Consider the following 18,698-nt stretch of genomic DNA (forward strand, 5'->3'; position numbering starts at 1 on the left):
ACATTCAGAGTATTGATTTGTGACTGAGTGCTTTTCAGAATTTCAGAATGAGAGATCAAAATTCTTAGAGATAAATGTCATATATATAATTGTTGATGTAGATATGCTGTGAGTTTTCAAAGTACTGATTGCTGATTCCCGGTAATTGTTATGGCAGTTCTCGTTATAAGATGCGGATAAGTATATGATAAGGTTTCAATGAATAAATATAATGATTTATCAGAGAGATTTAAGCCAAAAAGCAACGAGGTTGCTGGTACGTCTGCTGGTAATATGGTGGAATATAAAAGAATTCTACGGTATTAAAAGGGTAATCGTATATATATCAGGATTTATAGTAAGGCTACTTCGAATGAAAAGTCGAAATTGAATTGCTGAAGCTGTGACAAAATTGGCTAATTTGGAGAGGAATTGCAAAGTTATTTTCGGTGATAACAACGCCAAAGGAGCTAGCACAGGTACGTGTTAAACGTTTATACAGGTTCTGAGAATTTTTCAGGTGCATAACTATATGCGTAGATCTTTTCTTCCGTAGATGGAGTGCGGTTGATTCATCCTCTCGATTGAGGTGTTTTCAAGAATCATGAAAGGTTTGAACGCTGATTGTAATCGTCAAGATACAAATGAAATTTAAGATGAAATCAAGTGGCAAACTTGAAGAATTGTTTAGTTTCATATGTTATAGTCAATATTTTAATTCATTTTAATTGTCCAATGTTGGTAGTCCTCGATTGATAGTCCACAGTTAGCAATTCAACAATTCATATATAATTTAATATATAATATTCGAATTAATTAATACGTGTCGTGACCCGTATACGTCTCAGACTCGATCACAACTCAAACTATATATATTATTGTAGAATCAACCTCAACCCTGTATAGAGAACTCGATCATTACTGCATATAGAGTGTCTATGGTTATTCCAAATAATATATATAGATGCGTCGATATGATATGTCAAAACCTTGTACACGTGTCCCGATATTTACGGTGCGTAAAAATAAATAACAGGAATTAAATGACGATAAATAAAGTGCGTAAAGTAAATAACAGAAATTAAATGATGATAAATAAAATTGCGAGAATGTAAATTGCGATAATTAAATTGCGATAAATAAAGTGTAATCAGTTAGCTGGGAACAATTAGCTAGGAATAGTTAGCGTGGATTCTTAATAAAATTCCTCATAGTTAATTTGTTTGTTTCTAACAAATTTTATTTTGTCAAATGTTTTCTTCATTATGCCACTTGTTGGATTCTGATAGGTCAAAATCCAAATATGAAATTTGAATGAAAATGGTTATTCTGTGGTGAACGGATTCGTATACCTGTGGATGTAAGTAGGATAGTAAACGATGGTCAAATTAGATTCGAAGAACGTACAGTGCAACTTATTAATGTGGAATTCTAAATATTTCTCGGGTATTACCTACCCGTTAAAATATTTTCACCATTAACAGTTTGTACAAAAGAATTTTTAATTATAATCTTTATGAAAACATATATACATATATATTTTCTTTAGATGTAATCATGGATTTAATGAGTCAATATGATATTAATCTCATTTGATTTACTGTTAGAACTAGAATACATAATCTCTAAAACATTTAGAGATTACTTAATCGTCATGAAGAACGAAGATAATCGATGTAGAACGATACGTAGAACGATGATTATACTCGAGGTACAGAATAAGATGTTGAGGCATGGATTGTTGATGGTACTGGCGCTGTTACTGATGGTTCTGTTGATGCCGATGATGTTGCTGAAGCTGGTAAGTTTTGCACCATGTTCTCCAAATTGATTACTCGAGCGCGAAGCTCGTTGACTTCTTCGATTACCCCGGGATGATTGTCGGTCGGAACGAGCGGATGAATAAGGTTTAGAATCTGAGTTATGATATAGTCGTGGCGAGATATTTGGGAAAATGAGGGTGAAATGGTGTTACGAACAGGTTCGCCGGTAAGTGCTTCAGGTTCTTCGCCAAAAGGTGAATTTGGTTAGTGGATGGGATCGCCTTCTGCGTGTCTCCATTGATTAAGTCGACTATGAATCCATCAGATGAATTGGGGATGGATGATTGGTTGATTCATTCTGGTGTCGTTGCTTACGGAGCTTAGATGACTATCCATTCTGAATAACTGTCGGGATAATTATCGGAATAGCTGTCGGAATCCGAGGGACTCGATCTAGTTGCAGGATTCGTCTCGTACGATCAGATGAAGGATTTTCGATGAGAAATAGATTATAGGATATAGATTAGTACCCTGCAATACATAATTTACATATGTATATATAATACTAAAATCCCATAAGTTACAGAGGAATCTACGGAAGTTGTCAGGCAAAGTCTACAGTAACAGATATGCTAAGATATGAATTAGCAGATACACTAAGATACAAATTTTGTCTATACACTATTCATGCAATCATTGCAGTAATATGTGTCTAGACTAAGAATGGTAAGCAGGTAATTTCCTAAGGATGATAAACAGATGATTTCCGACAAAAATGATAAGCAAAATTTTTGACATGCAGACACGGTCGAAGTCCAGACTTACTAAAGCATCCTAATGACTATCAGTTAGGCACACTAATGCAAGACCTGGTTCACTAAGACCACCGCTCTGATACCAACTGTGAAGACCCGTCCTAATCCATCCGGACAAAGTCCACATCGATTATAAAAGATTCACAGTAGTTGATTACATCGCGAGGTATTTGACCTCTATATGATACATTTTACAAACATTGCATTCGTTTTTAAAAGACATACTTTCATTACATCTAAAGTTGACGGCATGCATACCATTTCATAATATATCTAACTATAATTGACTTAATAATAATCTTGATGAACTCAACGACCCGAATGCAACATCTTTTGAAATATGCCATGAATGACTCCAAGTAATATCTTTAAAATGAGCAAATGCACAGCGGCAGATTTCTTTCGTACCTGAGAATAAACATGCTTTCAAGTATCAACCAAAAGGTTGGTGAGTTCATTAGTTTAACATAAATAATCATTCCATAGTTTTAATAGACCACAAGATTTCATATTTCCATTTTTCATAAACATACGTCCCATGCATAGAGACAAAAATAATCATTTATATGGTGAACACCTGGTAACCGACATTAACTAAATACATATAAGAATATCCCCTATCATTCTGGAAAACCCTTCGGATATGATATAAATTTCGAAGTACTAAAGCATCCGGTACTTTGGATAGGGTTTGTTAGGCCCAATAGATCTATCTTTAGAGTTCGCGTCAATTAGGGTGTCTGTTCCCTAATTCTTAGATTACCAGACTTAATAAAAAGGGCATATTCGATTAGATAATCCAACGATAGAATGTAGTTTCGATTACTTGTGTCTATTTCGTAAAGCATTTATAAAAGCAGCGCATGTATTCTCAGTCCCAAAAATATATATTGCAAAAGCATTTAAAAAGGGAGTAATGAAACTCACAGTACTGTATTTTGTAGTAAAAATACATATGACGACATGGAACAATGCAGGGTTGGCCTCGGATTCACGAACCTATATCATTTGTATATTTATTAATACATATAATCGTAGTCAAACCAATATTTATATTATTATCAATGATGTAGATTATATATTTAATATTTTATAAGTTTCATTATTATTATTTACATATTTTCATTTCATATATAAAAATATTAATATAGTTAAGTTGTACGTATTAAATATACTTATATACAAATATCATTTATTTTATATATCTTACTTATTATAAAAATAATAATAGAGTTAAGTTATATATATATTAGATATATTTTTTATGTAACTAATATTTATTTGGTTAAAATAATACTAATAAATAAAAGTCATAATGTCTTTATAATAATAATATCAGTAGTTATAATAATATTAATACTCATTTTAAAAGTAGTGATAATAATAATACTGATAATAATAATAATAATAAAATAATAATAACAATAATAATCTTGATAATCCTATTAATAATAATAATAATCATAATCTTAATATTTTGTTTTAGTTAAATAATAATAATGATATAATAATAATAATAATAACAATAATAATAATACTAGTAATATTTATAATTGTATCTATCAGGCCCAACAAGCCCCATCCAAAGTACTGGGTGCTTTAGTACTTCAAAATTTATATCATGTTCGAAGGAGGATCCCGGAATGATGGAGATATTCTTATATGCATATTGTGAATGTCGGTTACCAGGTGTTCAATCCATATGAATGATATTTTTGTCTCTATGCATGGGACGTATGTTTATGAGAAATGGAAATATGAAATCTTGTGGTCTATTAAAATTATGAAATGATTAATTATGTTAAACTAATGAACTCACCAACCTTTTGGTTGACACTTGAAAGCATGTTTATTCTCAGGTACGAAAGAAATCTTCCGCTGTGCATTTGCTCATTTTAGAAACATTACTTGGAGTCATTCATGGTATATTTCAAAAGACGTTGCATTCGAGTCGTCGAGTTCATCAAGATTATTATTAAGTCAATTATAGTTGGATATATTCTAAAATGGTATGCATGCCGTCAATTTTCGTTGTAAAGAAAGATTGTCTTTTAAAATTGAATGCAATGTTTGTAAAATGTATCATATAGAGGTCAAATACCTCGCGATGTAATCAACTGTTGTGAATCATTTATAATTGATATGGACTTCGTCCGGATGGATTAGGACGGGTCCTTTCAGTTGGTATCAGAGCGGTGGTCTTAGCGAACCAGGTCTGCATTAGTGTGTATAACTGATAGTTGTTAGGATGCATTAGTGAGTCTGGACTTCGACCGTGTCTGCATGTCAAAAGTTTTGCTTATCATTTCGTGTCAGAAATCATCTGCTTATCATCCTTAGGAAATTACCTGCTTATCATTCTTAATCTAGACACATCTTACTACAATGATTGCATGAATAGTGTATAGACAAAATTCGTATCTTAGCGTATCTGCTAATTCATATCTTAGCATATCTGTTACTGTAGACTTTGCCTGACAGCTTCCGTAGATTCCTCCGTAACTTATGGAATTTTTAGTATTATATATGCATATGTAAATTATGTATTGCAGGGTACTAATCTACATCTTATAATCTAATTCTTATCAAAAATCCTTCATCTGATCGTACGAGATGAATCCCTCAACTAGTTCGAGTCCCTCAGATTCCGATAGCTATTCCGATAGTTATTCCGATATCTATTCCGACATGGATATTCACATAAGCTCCGAAAGCGGTGTCACCAGAATGAATCAATCAATCAGCCATTCCCAATTCAACTGATGCATTCGTAGTCGACTTAATCAATGGAGATGCGAAGAAGACGATCCCTTCCACCAACCGAATTCACCTCTTGACAATGAACCTGAAACACTTACCAGCGAATCAGTCCGAAACACCATTTTCACCCTCATTTCCAGGATATCTCGTAACTATTATATATTATCCACAATTCTAAATCTTATTCATCTGCTCGTTCCGACCGACAATCATCCTGGAGTAATGGAAGAAGTCAACGAGCTTCGCGCTCGAGTAATAAATTCGGAGAATATGGTGCAAAAATTACCAGCTTCAGCAACATCTCCGGCACCAACAGTACCATCGGTAACAGCACCAGTACCATCAACATCACACGCCTCAACATCTCATTATGTACCTCGAGTATAATCAACATTCTACATATCGTTCTACATCATTTATCTTCGTTCTACCTGGCGATTATGTAATCTCTAATGTTTTAGAGATTATGTATTCTAGTTCTAACGATAAATCAAATGAGATTAATATCACATTAACTCATTAAATCCATGATTACATCTGAAGAAAATATATATGTATATATGTTTTCATAAAGATTGTAATTAAAAATTCTATTGTACAAACTGTTAATGGTGAAAATATTTTAACGGGTAGGTAATACCCGAGGAATATTTAGATTTTACATTAATAAGTTACATTGTACGTTCTTCAAATCTGATTCAACATTCATTTACTATCCTACTAACATCCACAGATAAATGAATCCGTTCACCATAAGGTAACCATATTCATCCAATTTCATATTGGGATTTTGATTTACCTGAATTCAACAAGTGGCATAATGAAGAAAACATTTGACAAAATAAAATTTGTTAGAAACAAACAAATTAACTATGAGAAATTTTGTTAAGAATCCACGCTAACTGTTCCTAGCTAATTGTTCCTAGCTAACTGATTATATTTTATTTATCGCAATTTAATTATCGCAATTTACATTCTCGCAATTTTATTTATCTTCATTTAATTTTTGTTATTTACATTACGCACTTTATTTATCGTTATTTAATTTCTGTTATTTATTTTACGCACTTAAATATCGGGACACGTATACAAGGTTTTGACATATCATATCGACGCATTTATATATATTATTTGGAATAACCATAGACACTCTATATGCAGTAATGAACGAGTTCTCTATACAGGGTTGAGGTTGATTCTACAATAATATATATAATTTGAGTTGTGATCGAGTCTGAGACATGTACACGGGTCACGATACGTATTAATTAATTCAAATATTATATATTAAATTATATATGAATTATTGGACTGTCAACTGTGGACTATCGACTGTGGACTAATAACATTGGACAATTAAAATGAATTAAAATATTGAATATAACATATGAAACTAAACATTTCTTCAAGTTTGCCACTTGATTTCATCTTAAACCTCAATTGTATCTTAACGATTACAATCTGTGTTCAAACCTTTCATGATTCTTGAAAACATCTCAATCGAGAGGATAAACCAACCGCACATCATTTACGGAAGGAAAGAGTGGTGCATATAACTATGCACCTGAAAACACTCGGAACCTGAGTAAACGTTTAACATGTATCTTTGATAGATCCTTTAGCATTATTAGTACCTAAAATAACTTTACAATCCCTTTTCAAGGTAGTAAATTTTGTCACAGCTCCAACAAGTCAACTTCGACTTTTCACTCGGATTAGCTTATTATAACCCTGATATAAAAGTTGCCTTTCGTCATCAATACCGGAAAACCATTTATATCTCACTACATTAGCAGTAAACTTACCAGCAACATCATTGATCTTTGACCTTATGAAAGGTTATTATATTCATTGAGATCCTGTCATCTACTCATCTGCATCTGATAACGAGAATTGTTGTACCAAATACCGAGAATCAGCAATCAGTATTTTGAAATCTCGCAGCATGACTACATCAACAGTTATATGTAAACATATAACATTTATCTCTTAGAATTATGATCTTCCATTCTAAAATTCTGAAAAGCACCCAGTCTACAAATCAATACCATAAATTCTGAAAAAGCTGAATACAACAGCAAATACTGTATACGACCTTAACCATCGAAAGTTTGATGATAGAGAATGGGGTATTGGAAACACTCAATAGAAAATTTAGTACTGAAAAGCGGATTATGCGAAACTATGAAGGAAACCGTAGACAAATCACAAAGAATAAGTTTGACTTCAAAGAATCCTGAAGAATCTGTTTCTGATGAAATCTTTAGCGAGTACCTTGCTTCTGACTCCAAACTCTTGCGGATAAATTTTCTTCACCATCCTTCGATATTAGAAATTCCAAGATATCATCGTATCTTTCATTATAAATATCTTCCATATTTTTGAAGATATTTTTATAACTATTCTTATCTGAAATCATTAATCTCTTCGTGATATCAGTGTTACATCATATAGAAACTGTTAGTTTCTATATTCTGTAAACTCTTGAGCTTAAAATATAAATGTTATTGAAGTAATGTTGGGAACTGATGCATGAGTTAGTATAATATAATGACACTTGATCAACGTGATTATATTACAGTAAGTCATGCTGAGTTTCTAAATGGAATGTGATGATTCACAGATCATAACGTCATTATGTGCCATGTTACATAACTCTTTCATTCTGCTTAACTTCTGAACATATCAAGAAAGTATATTCTTGATAGTTATATTCTTGGTGATTCTGGTAATTTAACAAGTCAAAATCGTGCTATTACAATCTCACTCTTAGAACATTAGTTATGTTCATTCAAAACTTCATACCTACGAATCCTAGATCATTATTCGCTTGATTTAAAGTCGGGAAGAGGAAACAAAAGAATGAAGATCTGAAATAAAGATGGGAGTATAAATCACAGTAAATAAGAGAAAGCATTAACTGTGGATGACAATGATTATATGAGATAGAAACAGGGGCTTCAAAATATAAGGAAAGACATAGAACCCAATAACAACACAGAAATTACAAACCGTATATATCAATGCGTATAGTAATATAAAGACACAGGAGAATTAGGAATACTATCACCCCAAGGTAATAGTAAAAGTGAATAGATTCCTTTGGTGGTAGATGAAAAAGGAGAATGATTGATATGAAAGTCAGAATTATATCCAGAATTAAAACTGGATTAAGCATATTGACTGATGAATTGGAAATATGAATTAAAGTGTAGAAAACGAGAATGGTGGAAAATAATGGAACGGAAGAAGTTCATTTACAGTGGAAATAACAAACAAAGCAATCGAGACAGATCATCGCATTTAATTAAAGAGATCCTAATTTCCATAAATCTTGAAGAAACAGATCTTATGGATTTTCAAGATTTTCATTAATCCCTTGAATTCCGGAATTCAACTCCCTACGTCAAAAGTTAAGACGCACCTTATTTTCTAAAATCAACCGTGACTACGTCACCTGTTAAGACGAATTCCTATTCCTCATTTCACTCTGTTATAATAGCTTCAACCATACGTTTCGAATAAACGAATTGTTTATTCCATATTACTTACTGATGATAAAACTTTATTCATCAGCTCATATTGTCATGAAAACATTTTTATTGTTAACCATGGCCACCACACTCAAATTTCGGGACGAAATTTCTTTAACGGGTAGGTACTGTGACGACCCAGGAGTTTCCGGCCAAATTTAAACTTAATCTTTATATAAACTCCGACACGATAAGAAAAGTCTATAATGTTGAGTCTCAAAATTTTGAACTATTTTAATATATTCATTTAACCTTTGACTATGTCCGACGATTCACGAACAATTAATTGTAGTTAGGTATGTAGACACACATATATATGTATATATGTATATATATATATATATATATATATATATATATATATATATATATATATATATATATATATATATATATATATATATATATATATATATATATATATATATATATATGTCAAAAACTTCGAGTACAAGTATTTAGAAATACTTGTTTTATTTTTTTTTTCTTAACAAGGATAACAACAAATAATTATATTATCAATGGTAGATTGATACATGTAATATATATATATATATATATATATATATATATATATATATATATATATATATATATATATATATATAATAAATGACATATGTAATAGTAATATATCAAATTTAATTACAATATAAACACAGTGTTAAATTAAGGTTATAATAACTCTCATTATTATCATTATTAACATTATTGATAATATTATTATTATAATTATTTATAAAAATTAATATTATTAATATTACTATTATTATTAATCTTTTTAATTATTTATTAATATTAAATATGTAAAAATCATACAAAAGTATTTGGAAATCAGGATCGGTTATATGTTACTATCAAAATATATGTGATATACAAATTAGTACTAACTAGATTCTCATATTTACAGCAAATCCAAAAATCAATCACAATCTACTTTTATATATTTTGTTTCTTCTTCATTGACTGAAAATTCCTCTCTTGTCCACCATCACAATTATAATGTAGTATACACATACATCATATACAAAAACACACTCTCCTACTTTATTCTCTGGTAACACCCGGTTGCATATCTTGTTCTGTTCGAGCTCAAGAACCAAGTCACCATTACCACATCTTTGTTGCTATAATTTCCAACACCTACATCTGTTTATTATCCCTAGTACAAGTGCTTCTGCTTCAGACAACCAAAATAGCTAAACAATCAGAGATCCAGCTACATCTCTATATTCCTATTATGCTTCTATTCCTGAACCAAGGTAAACACCACAAAACGCCACATCATTCCATGCTTAATTTTTTCTGTTATCTGTTAGGATTCTAAAGCCTCACAACTTCAACATCATGAACCTGCAAAACCCATAAGATTAATTAGTATTGTTCTATTCGAATTATACTATCCGACTACTCGATTACCAAACCAAACGAAACTCACTTCCCTTGCACCTGCATCTGCAGCTAACTACACTTCTTAATTCATGTTCGAACCACCGGAAAGCCACTTCAATAAATAACCAATAAACCTACCACCATCGACCTTCTTTTTAACCTGCTGTATAATTCTATTTATATTTCAATCAATTAAAAGCAAAAACAAATTAAAACCCATTATTTGTTGATAGTGATTCTGATCGAAAAACATAAAACACAACACACTCACCAAATTTCTGCTGTTTTCAATTCCATCAAACAAACTTCCAACCTCCCCCACAAAACACCATCGAACCTTTCTTACACAAATCAACTAGGACCTGTTTACAAATTAACAAAAATACTTCCATCTTTCATACATGAACCTAACAGATAGATTAAATCACTGTAATTCGGAAATAAATCGATTTATAAATTACAATTATCGATGACGAATAATAAAAGTATGGAATTATATAAATAAATAAATAAAAGGAATACCCATTTAAGATTTCTGTTCCTGGAAGAGGCGATGACGATGATAACAGATGATAAATAGATCGATGATGATAACAAATGATACAGTACCTGTGAATAATGATTGGTGATTTCTTCATAGTGGAACAAACACCAATTACTACTCCAATCTTTCTATTGATTCGGTATCGATCACGATGATGATGATGAAGAATCGATGACCTGCTGTTCATTGTTGATCGCTACTGGATGGATCTGTTGATGATGATAAATCGATGATTGTTGATGGTGAAAGGAGATGGTGAGTCACGAAATTGATGAATACAGATGAAGAAGATACAGATGATAATAATTGTGAATGTGTCGGCTGCTTATTTTAATTGTCGATTGAGACAAACAAAACCAATTACTGAATCCATTTTTTTTTTGACTACAAGAGTGTTAAATCTTGGGCCGTATTCGGTTATTGGGCCGAGACCCAACTGGTTTATAGTTGGGCTGAAGCAAATAGAATGGGATATATATATATATATATATATATATATAACCGGGTTACGGATAAATACAGAAAAAGAGCTCAGATCGAATGGTTAGGGTGTTGAACGGGTGAGTGAGAGGTCATGGGTTCGAGTCTCGCATGAGGCACAGTTTGTTTTTAGAAACCCTTTGCTAAGCAAAGGTAGTTTTCTATTTTATTATTATTATCATTATTATTAATTATTATTATTATTGTTATTATGTTAATTATTATTATTACAAACTATAATAAAATGATTATCATTATCATTAAACTAATTAGTAATAATATCATTATTGTTATTATTAGTGTTATTATTTATTATTATAATTATTATTATTGCTGCTAAGATAAGTATTAATTATCAGTATTAAGTATTATTACCAAAATTATCATTTTCATTATCATTAATTACTATGATTAACATAAGTATTACTAATAATAACATCATTACTATTATTAATAAGATTATCCTTATTAGTATGATATTATTATTAAAAGTTATTATTTTTACAATTATATTAGTATTGAAAGAATTATTATTAGTAAAACTATCATTTACCTTTATTATTAAAAACATCATTTTTAGTAAAATTATTATTATTATTAAAATTATTATCTTTATTAAAATTATCGCTTTTAAAAATTAACATTCTTATTACTATTCATATTACTATTATTACTATCATTATTATTACTATCCTTAATCTAAGATTATTGTTAAATTAACAAATAAAGGATCTTTATATAAAAATATATTTAATACACATAACTTAACTATATTAATATCTTTATTTACATAAAATATATAAAATGAATATATTTAATTAAATAATGAAACCTATAAGTTATTAATATAAAAATTATATCACTAATAATATATATATATATATATATATATATATATATATATATATATATATATATATATATATATATATATATATATATATATATATATATATATATATATATATATATTCGAATACGATTATATGATTTAATAGATATACAATTAATATAGGTTCGTGAATCCGAGGCCAACCCTGCATTGTTCAATAGAGTCATATGTATTTTTACTACAAAATACATTAGGTGAGTTTCATTTGCCCCTTTTACTCTTTACATTTTTGGGTTGAGAATACATGTAAATGCTTTATTAACTGTTTTACAATAATTATATGCGTGAGTTTTATTTGCTCCCTTTTTAAATGCTTTTGCAATATATATTTTTGGGACTGAGAATACATGTACTGCTTTTATAAATGTTTGACGAAATAGACACAAGTACTTAAAACTACATTCTATGGCTGGATTATTAAACCGAATATGCCCCTTTTTATTAAGTCTGGTAATCTAAGAATTAGGAAACAGACACCCTAATTGACGCGAACTCTAAAGATAGATCTATCGGGCCCAACAAGCCCCATCCAAAGTACCGGATGCTTTAGTACTTCGAAATTTATATCATGTCCGAAGGAGGATCCCGGAATGATGGGGATATTCTTATATGCATATTGTGAATGTCGGTTACCAGGTGTTCAATCCATATGAATGATATTTTTGTCTCTATGCATGGGACGTATGTTTATGAGAAATGGAAATATGAAATCTTGTGGTCTATTAAAATTATGAAATGATTAATTATGTTAAACTAATAAACTCACCAACCTTTTGGTTGACACTTGAAAGCATGTTTATTCTCAGGTACGAAAGAAATCTTCCGCTGTGCATTTGCTCGTTTTAGAAACATTACTTGGAGTCATTCATGGCATATTTCAAAAGACGTTGCATTCGAGTCGTCGAGTTCATCAAGATTATTATTAAGTCAATTATAGTTGGATATATTCTGAAATGGTATGCATGCCATCAATTTTCGTTGTAAAGAAAGATTGTCTTTTAAAATTGAATGCAATGTTTGTAAAATGTATCATATAGAGGTCAAATACCTCGCGATGTAATCAACTGTTGTGAATCGTTTATAATCGATATGGACTTCATCCGGATGGATTAGGATGGGTCCTTTCAGTAATCATGTTGTGTATTATATGTATTTAGTGTGCTTGTACTTTTATGTTCTATGTAAAAATTGCTTGTATTGTTTGTTAATTATCTTTTATGAATCTAATCCTTGTCTATTTTACAGTATAAAAATAAAATGGACATTAAGGGTAGACAACCGAATATTTTAGAAGACTTACCAGAGGATATGATTGAGGAAATCTTGTCTAGAGTCGGTCAGAATTCATCAGCACATTTAGTTATGGCAAAATTAACTTGTCAAACATTTGAAAGACTTTCCAGAAATGCCTTAGTTTATAAAAGACTTTCCTTTGATAGGTGGGGTATATCACACTGGGGAGACCGTAAGTTACGCCGTGTTTTCTTTAAAGCATTAAATGCGGGAAACCCAAATGCAATTTTACGCTACGGGTTAAGAACCTTTTTTGAATCAACATATCCCAACATAGGATTTCGTGAATTAGAAAGAGCTTCTAACATGCAACATAAAGAAGCATGTTATGCTTACGGGTTAGTGTTGTTCGCTTCTTACCAAAGTGAGAAAAAGAACATCGAATTGCAACTTTTAAATAAGACCTTCCCACAAGTGACGGATTCAGTAGTTGGGGTGAGAAAAAAGGTTTTTAGATTATTACGGGGCTGTTGGACATTACGAAACCCTCGTCCTTTTGACGACATTACAACATGCTGCCTAGCCAATGGTCATAACGGTTATTTTCCACAAGACCAAGGATGAGAAGTCGTCTTAGTAAAACCAGAATGCATGACTTGTTTCTGGACTTATGAATTACGTGTCTTTATTTCCTTTGCTGAACAACTTGCGTATTAACTAGATTTATCTTCAAAACTGTCATGTATCAAAGTGTACTATATTTCATGTTATATGTAATATAGCGAAGTTGTAAGTTTGAAGAATATTTGTATGTGATATATTATTATAATCAGTTTTTCATATGGAATTTCAGTAGTTTAATTGTATATTAGCTACTAAGTATGAACTTAACGAGTAGGTAGTACCCGAATTTAAACTTATAAAATGCTAATATGAAGAAAAAGCTTTTATAAATGAGTTCATATTATGCTACGAAATACTATTGACTACTCTTAATATTCTGTATGATTAACTCGATTCAATTGGCTATTTTGAAGGAAATGGCACCGACTACTCGACACACCATAAATATGAGCGAAAAGGAATTTCGTACTTTTCTTGCTGCAAACATAGCTGCAGTACAGGCTGCGCTACATACTAACAATAACTCTGAATCTAGCAATGCAGCTAACGGCACAAGAAATCGTGTAGGATGCACCTACAAAGAATTCACTGCCTGCAAACCTTTAGAATTTGATGAAACCGAAGGACCAATTGGATTGAAACGGTGGACCGAGAAAGTCGAATCAGTGTTTGCCATAAGTAAGTGTACTGAAGAGGACAAAGTTAAGTACGCTACGCATACCTTCACAGGTACTGCGTTAATGTGGTAGAACACCTATCTTGAACAGGTAGGACAAAATGCTACTTACGCACTACCGTGGTCGGCATTCAAGCAATTGATGAACGAGCAGTACCGTCCTAGAAATGAAGTCAATAAACTCAAGGCAGAACTTAGAGAGTTACGAACACAAGGGTTCGACGTTACTACATATGAATGACGATTCACAGAGTTGTGCCTATTGTGTCCGGGAGCATTCGAAGATGAAGAAGAGAAAATTGACGCGTTTGTAAAAGGGTTACCAGTAAGGATTCAAGAAGATGTAAGTTCACACGAGCCCGCTTCTATACAGAAGGCAAGTCGAATGGCTCATAAACTCATAAATCAGATTGAGGGAAGAATTAAAGAGCAGGCGGCCGAAGAAGCCAACACGAAACAACTCAAGAGGAAGTGGGAGTAAAACGGGGACAGGAGTCACCAGTACAACAACAACAACAATTACAACCACAATCGCAACAACTATCCCAACAACCGCAACAACAATCGCAACAATAACCGCAATCCTAACAATAACTACAACAAACATCCCAACAACAACAACAACTACAACAACCGTTTCAACAACAATAACAATCCCAACAACAACCTCAATAACAACAACGGCAACAAAAACCAAAAACAGCCATGTCATAGGTGTGAAGAAAATCATCAGGGGTTTTGCATGACATTTTGCAACAGGTGTAAAAGAAATGGTCATAGCGCGACAAAGTGTGAGGTCTACGGACCAAAGTTTAACAGAACTAAAGGAACAAATAATGTCGGAACAAGTAATGCCGAAACGAATAGTGTCGGAGCAAGTAATACCAACGCTGTTTATTATAAATGCGGAAAACCGGGCCACATTATTAGAAATTACCCGAATCAGGGGAATACTAATGGGCAGGGCCGTGGAAGAGTTTTCAATATTAAAGCGGCAGAAGCACAGGAAGACCCGGAGCTTGTTACGGGTACGTTTCTTATTGACGATAAATCCGCTTATGTTTTATTTGATTCGGGTGCGGATAGAAGCTATATGAGTAGAGAATTTTGTGCTAAATTAAGTTGCCCATTGACGCCTTTGGATAGTAAATTTTTACTCGAATTAGCAAATGGTAAATTAATTTCAGCAGATAATATATGTCGGGAGAGAGAAATTAAACTGGGGGATGAAACGTTTAAAATTGATTTAATACCAGTCGAGTTAGGGAGTTTTGATATAATAATTGGCATGGACTGGTTGAAAAAGGTGAGAGCAAAGGTCGTTTGTTACAAAAATGCGATTCGCATTATGCGTGAAAAAGGAAAACCTTTAATGGTGTACGGAGAAAAGAACAACGCGAAATTAAACCTTATTAGTAGTTTGAAGGCACAAAAACTAATAAGAAAAGGTTGTTACGTCATTCTATCACACATCAAGGAAGTTAAACCTGAAGAAAAGAACATCAGTGATGTTCCCGTCGTAAAAGAATTTCCCGATGTATTTTCGAAAGAATTACTGGGATTACCCCCACATCGATCCGTTGAATTTCAAATAGACCTTGTACCTGGAGCTGCACCAATAGCTCGTGCTCCATACAGACTCGCACCCAGCGAAATGAAAGAATAACAAAGTCAGTTACAGGAACTTTTAGAGCGTGGTTTCATTCGACCAAGCACATCACCATGGGGAGCTCCTGTTTTGTTTGTCAAGAAGAAAGATGGTACATTCAGGTTGTGTATCGACTACCGAGAGTTGAACAAACTTACCATGAAGAACCGCTACCCACTACCGAGAATCGATGACTTATTTGATCAACTACAAGGCTCGTCTGTTTATTCGAAGATCGATTTACGTTCTGGATATCATCAAATGCGGGTGAAGGAGGATGATATTCCAAAGACTGCCTTTAGGACGCGTTACGGTCATTACGAGTTTATGGTTATGCCGTTTGGATTAACTAATGCACCAGCTGTGTTCAGGGACCTCATGAACCAAGTGTGTGGGCCATATCGTGACAAGTTTGTTATTGTTTTCATCGATGACATACTTATTTACTTGAAGAATGATCAAGAGCATGAAGAACATTTGAGAAAAGTGCTAGAGTTGCTGAGAAAAGAAAAATTGTACGCTAAGTTTTCAAAGTGTGCATTTTGGTTGGAAGAAGTTCAATTCCTCGGACACATAGTGAACAAAGAAGGTATTCAGGTGGATCCAGCAAAGATTGAAACCGTTGAAAAGTGGGAAACCCCGAAAACTCCGAAACACATACGCCAATTTTTAGGACTAGCAGGTTACTACAGAAGGTTCATCCAAGACTTTTCCAGAATAGCAAAACCCTTGACTGCATTAACGCATAAAGGGAAGAAATTTGAATGGAAAGATGAACAAGAGAAAGCGTTTCAATTGTTAAAGAAAAAGTTAACTACGGCACCTATATTGTCATTACCTGAAGGGAATGATGATTTTGTGATATATTATGACGCCTCAAAGCAAGGTCTCAGTTGTGTATTAATGCAACGAACGAAAGTAATTGCTTATGGGTCTAGACAATTGAAGATTCACGAACAGAATTATACGACGCATGATTTGGAATTAGGCGCGGTTGTTTTTGCATTAAAGACTTGGAGGCACTACTTATATGGGGTCAAAAGTATTATATATACCGACCACAAAAGTCTTTAACACATATTTAATCAGAAACAACTGAATATGAGGCAGCGTAGGTGGATTGAATTGTTGAATGATTACGACTTTGAGATTCGTTACCACTCGGGGAAGGCAAATGTGGTAGCCGACGCCTTGAGCAGAAAGGACAGAGAACCCATTCGAGTAAAAGCTATGAATATAATGATTCACACTAACCTTACTACTCAAATAAAGGAGGCGCAACAAGGAGTTTTAAAAGAGGGAAATTTAAAGGATGAAATACCCAAAGGATCGGAGAAGCATCTTAATATTCGGGAAGATGGAACCCGGTATAGGGCTGAAAGAATTTGGGTACCAAAATTTGGAGATATGAGAGAAATGGTACTTATAGAAGCTCATAAAACCAGATACTCAATACATCCTGGAACGGGGACGATGTACAAGGATCTCAAGAAACATTTTTGGTGGCCAGGTATGAAAGCCGATATTGCTAAATACATAGGGGAATGTTTGACGTGTTCTAAGGTCAAAGCAGAGCATCAGAAACCATCAGGTCTACTTCAACAACCCGAAATCTGGGAATGGAAATGGGAAAACATTACCATGAATTTCATCACTAAATTGCCAAGGACTGCAAGTGGTTTTGATACTATTTGGGTAATAGTTGATCGTCTCACCAAATCAGCACACTTCCTGCCAATAAGAGAAGATGACAAGATGGAGAAGTTAGCACGACTGTATTTGAAGGAAGTCATCTCTAGACATGGAATACCAATCTCTATTATCTCTGATAGGGATGGCAGATTTATTTCAAGATTCTGGCAGACATTACAGCAAGCATTAGGAACTCGTCTAGACATGAGTACTGCCTATCATCCACAAACTGATGGGCAGAGCGAAAGGACGATACAAACGCTTGAAGACATGCTACGAGCATGTGTTATTGATTTCGGAAACAGTTGGGATCGACATCTACAGTTAGCATAATTTTCCTACAACAACAGCTACCATTCAAGCATTGAGATGGCGCCGTTTGAAGCACTTTATGGTAGAAAATGCAGGTCTCCTATTTGTTGGAGTGAAGTGGGGGATAGACAGATTACAGGTCTGGAGATAATACAAGAAACTATCGAGAAGATCATCCAAATTCAACAATGGTTGAAAACCGCCCAAAGTCGACAAAAGAGCTACGTCGACATTAAAAGAAAAGATATAGAATTTGAAATTGGAGAGATGGTCATGCTTAAGGTTGCACCTTGGAAAGGCGTTGTTCGATTTGGTAAACGAGGGAAATTAAATCCAAGGTATATTGGACCATTCA

This window comes from Rutidosis leptorrhynchoides, chromosome 9, assembly GCF_046630445.1.
Source record: "Rutidosis leptorrhynchoides isolate AG116_Rl617_1_P2 chromosome 9, CSIRO_AGI_Rlap_v1, whole genome shotgun sequence".
Lineage (NCBI taxonomy): Eukaryota > Viridiplantae > Streptophyta > Magnoliopsida > Asterales > Asteraceae > Rutidosis > Rutidosis leptorrhynchoides.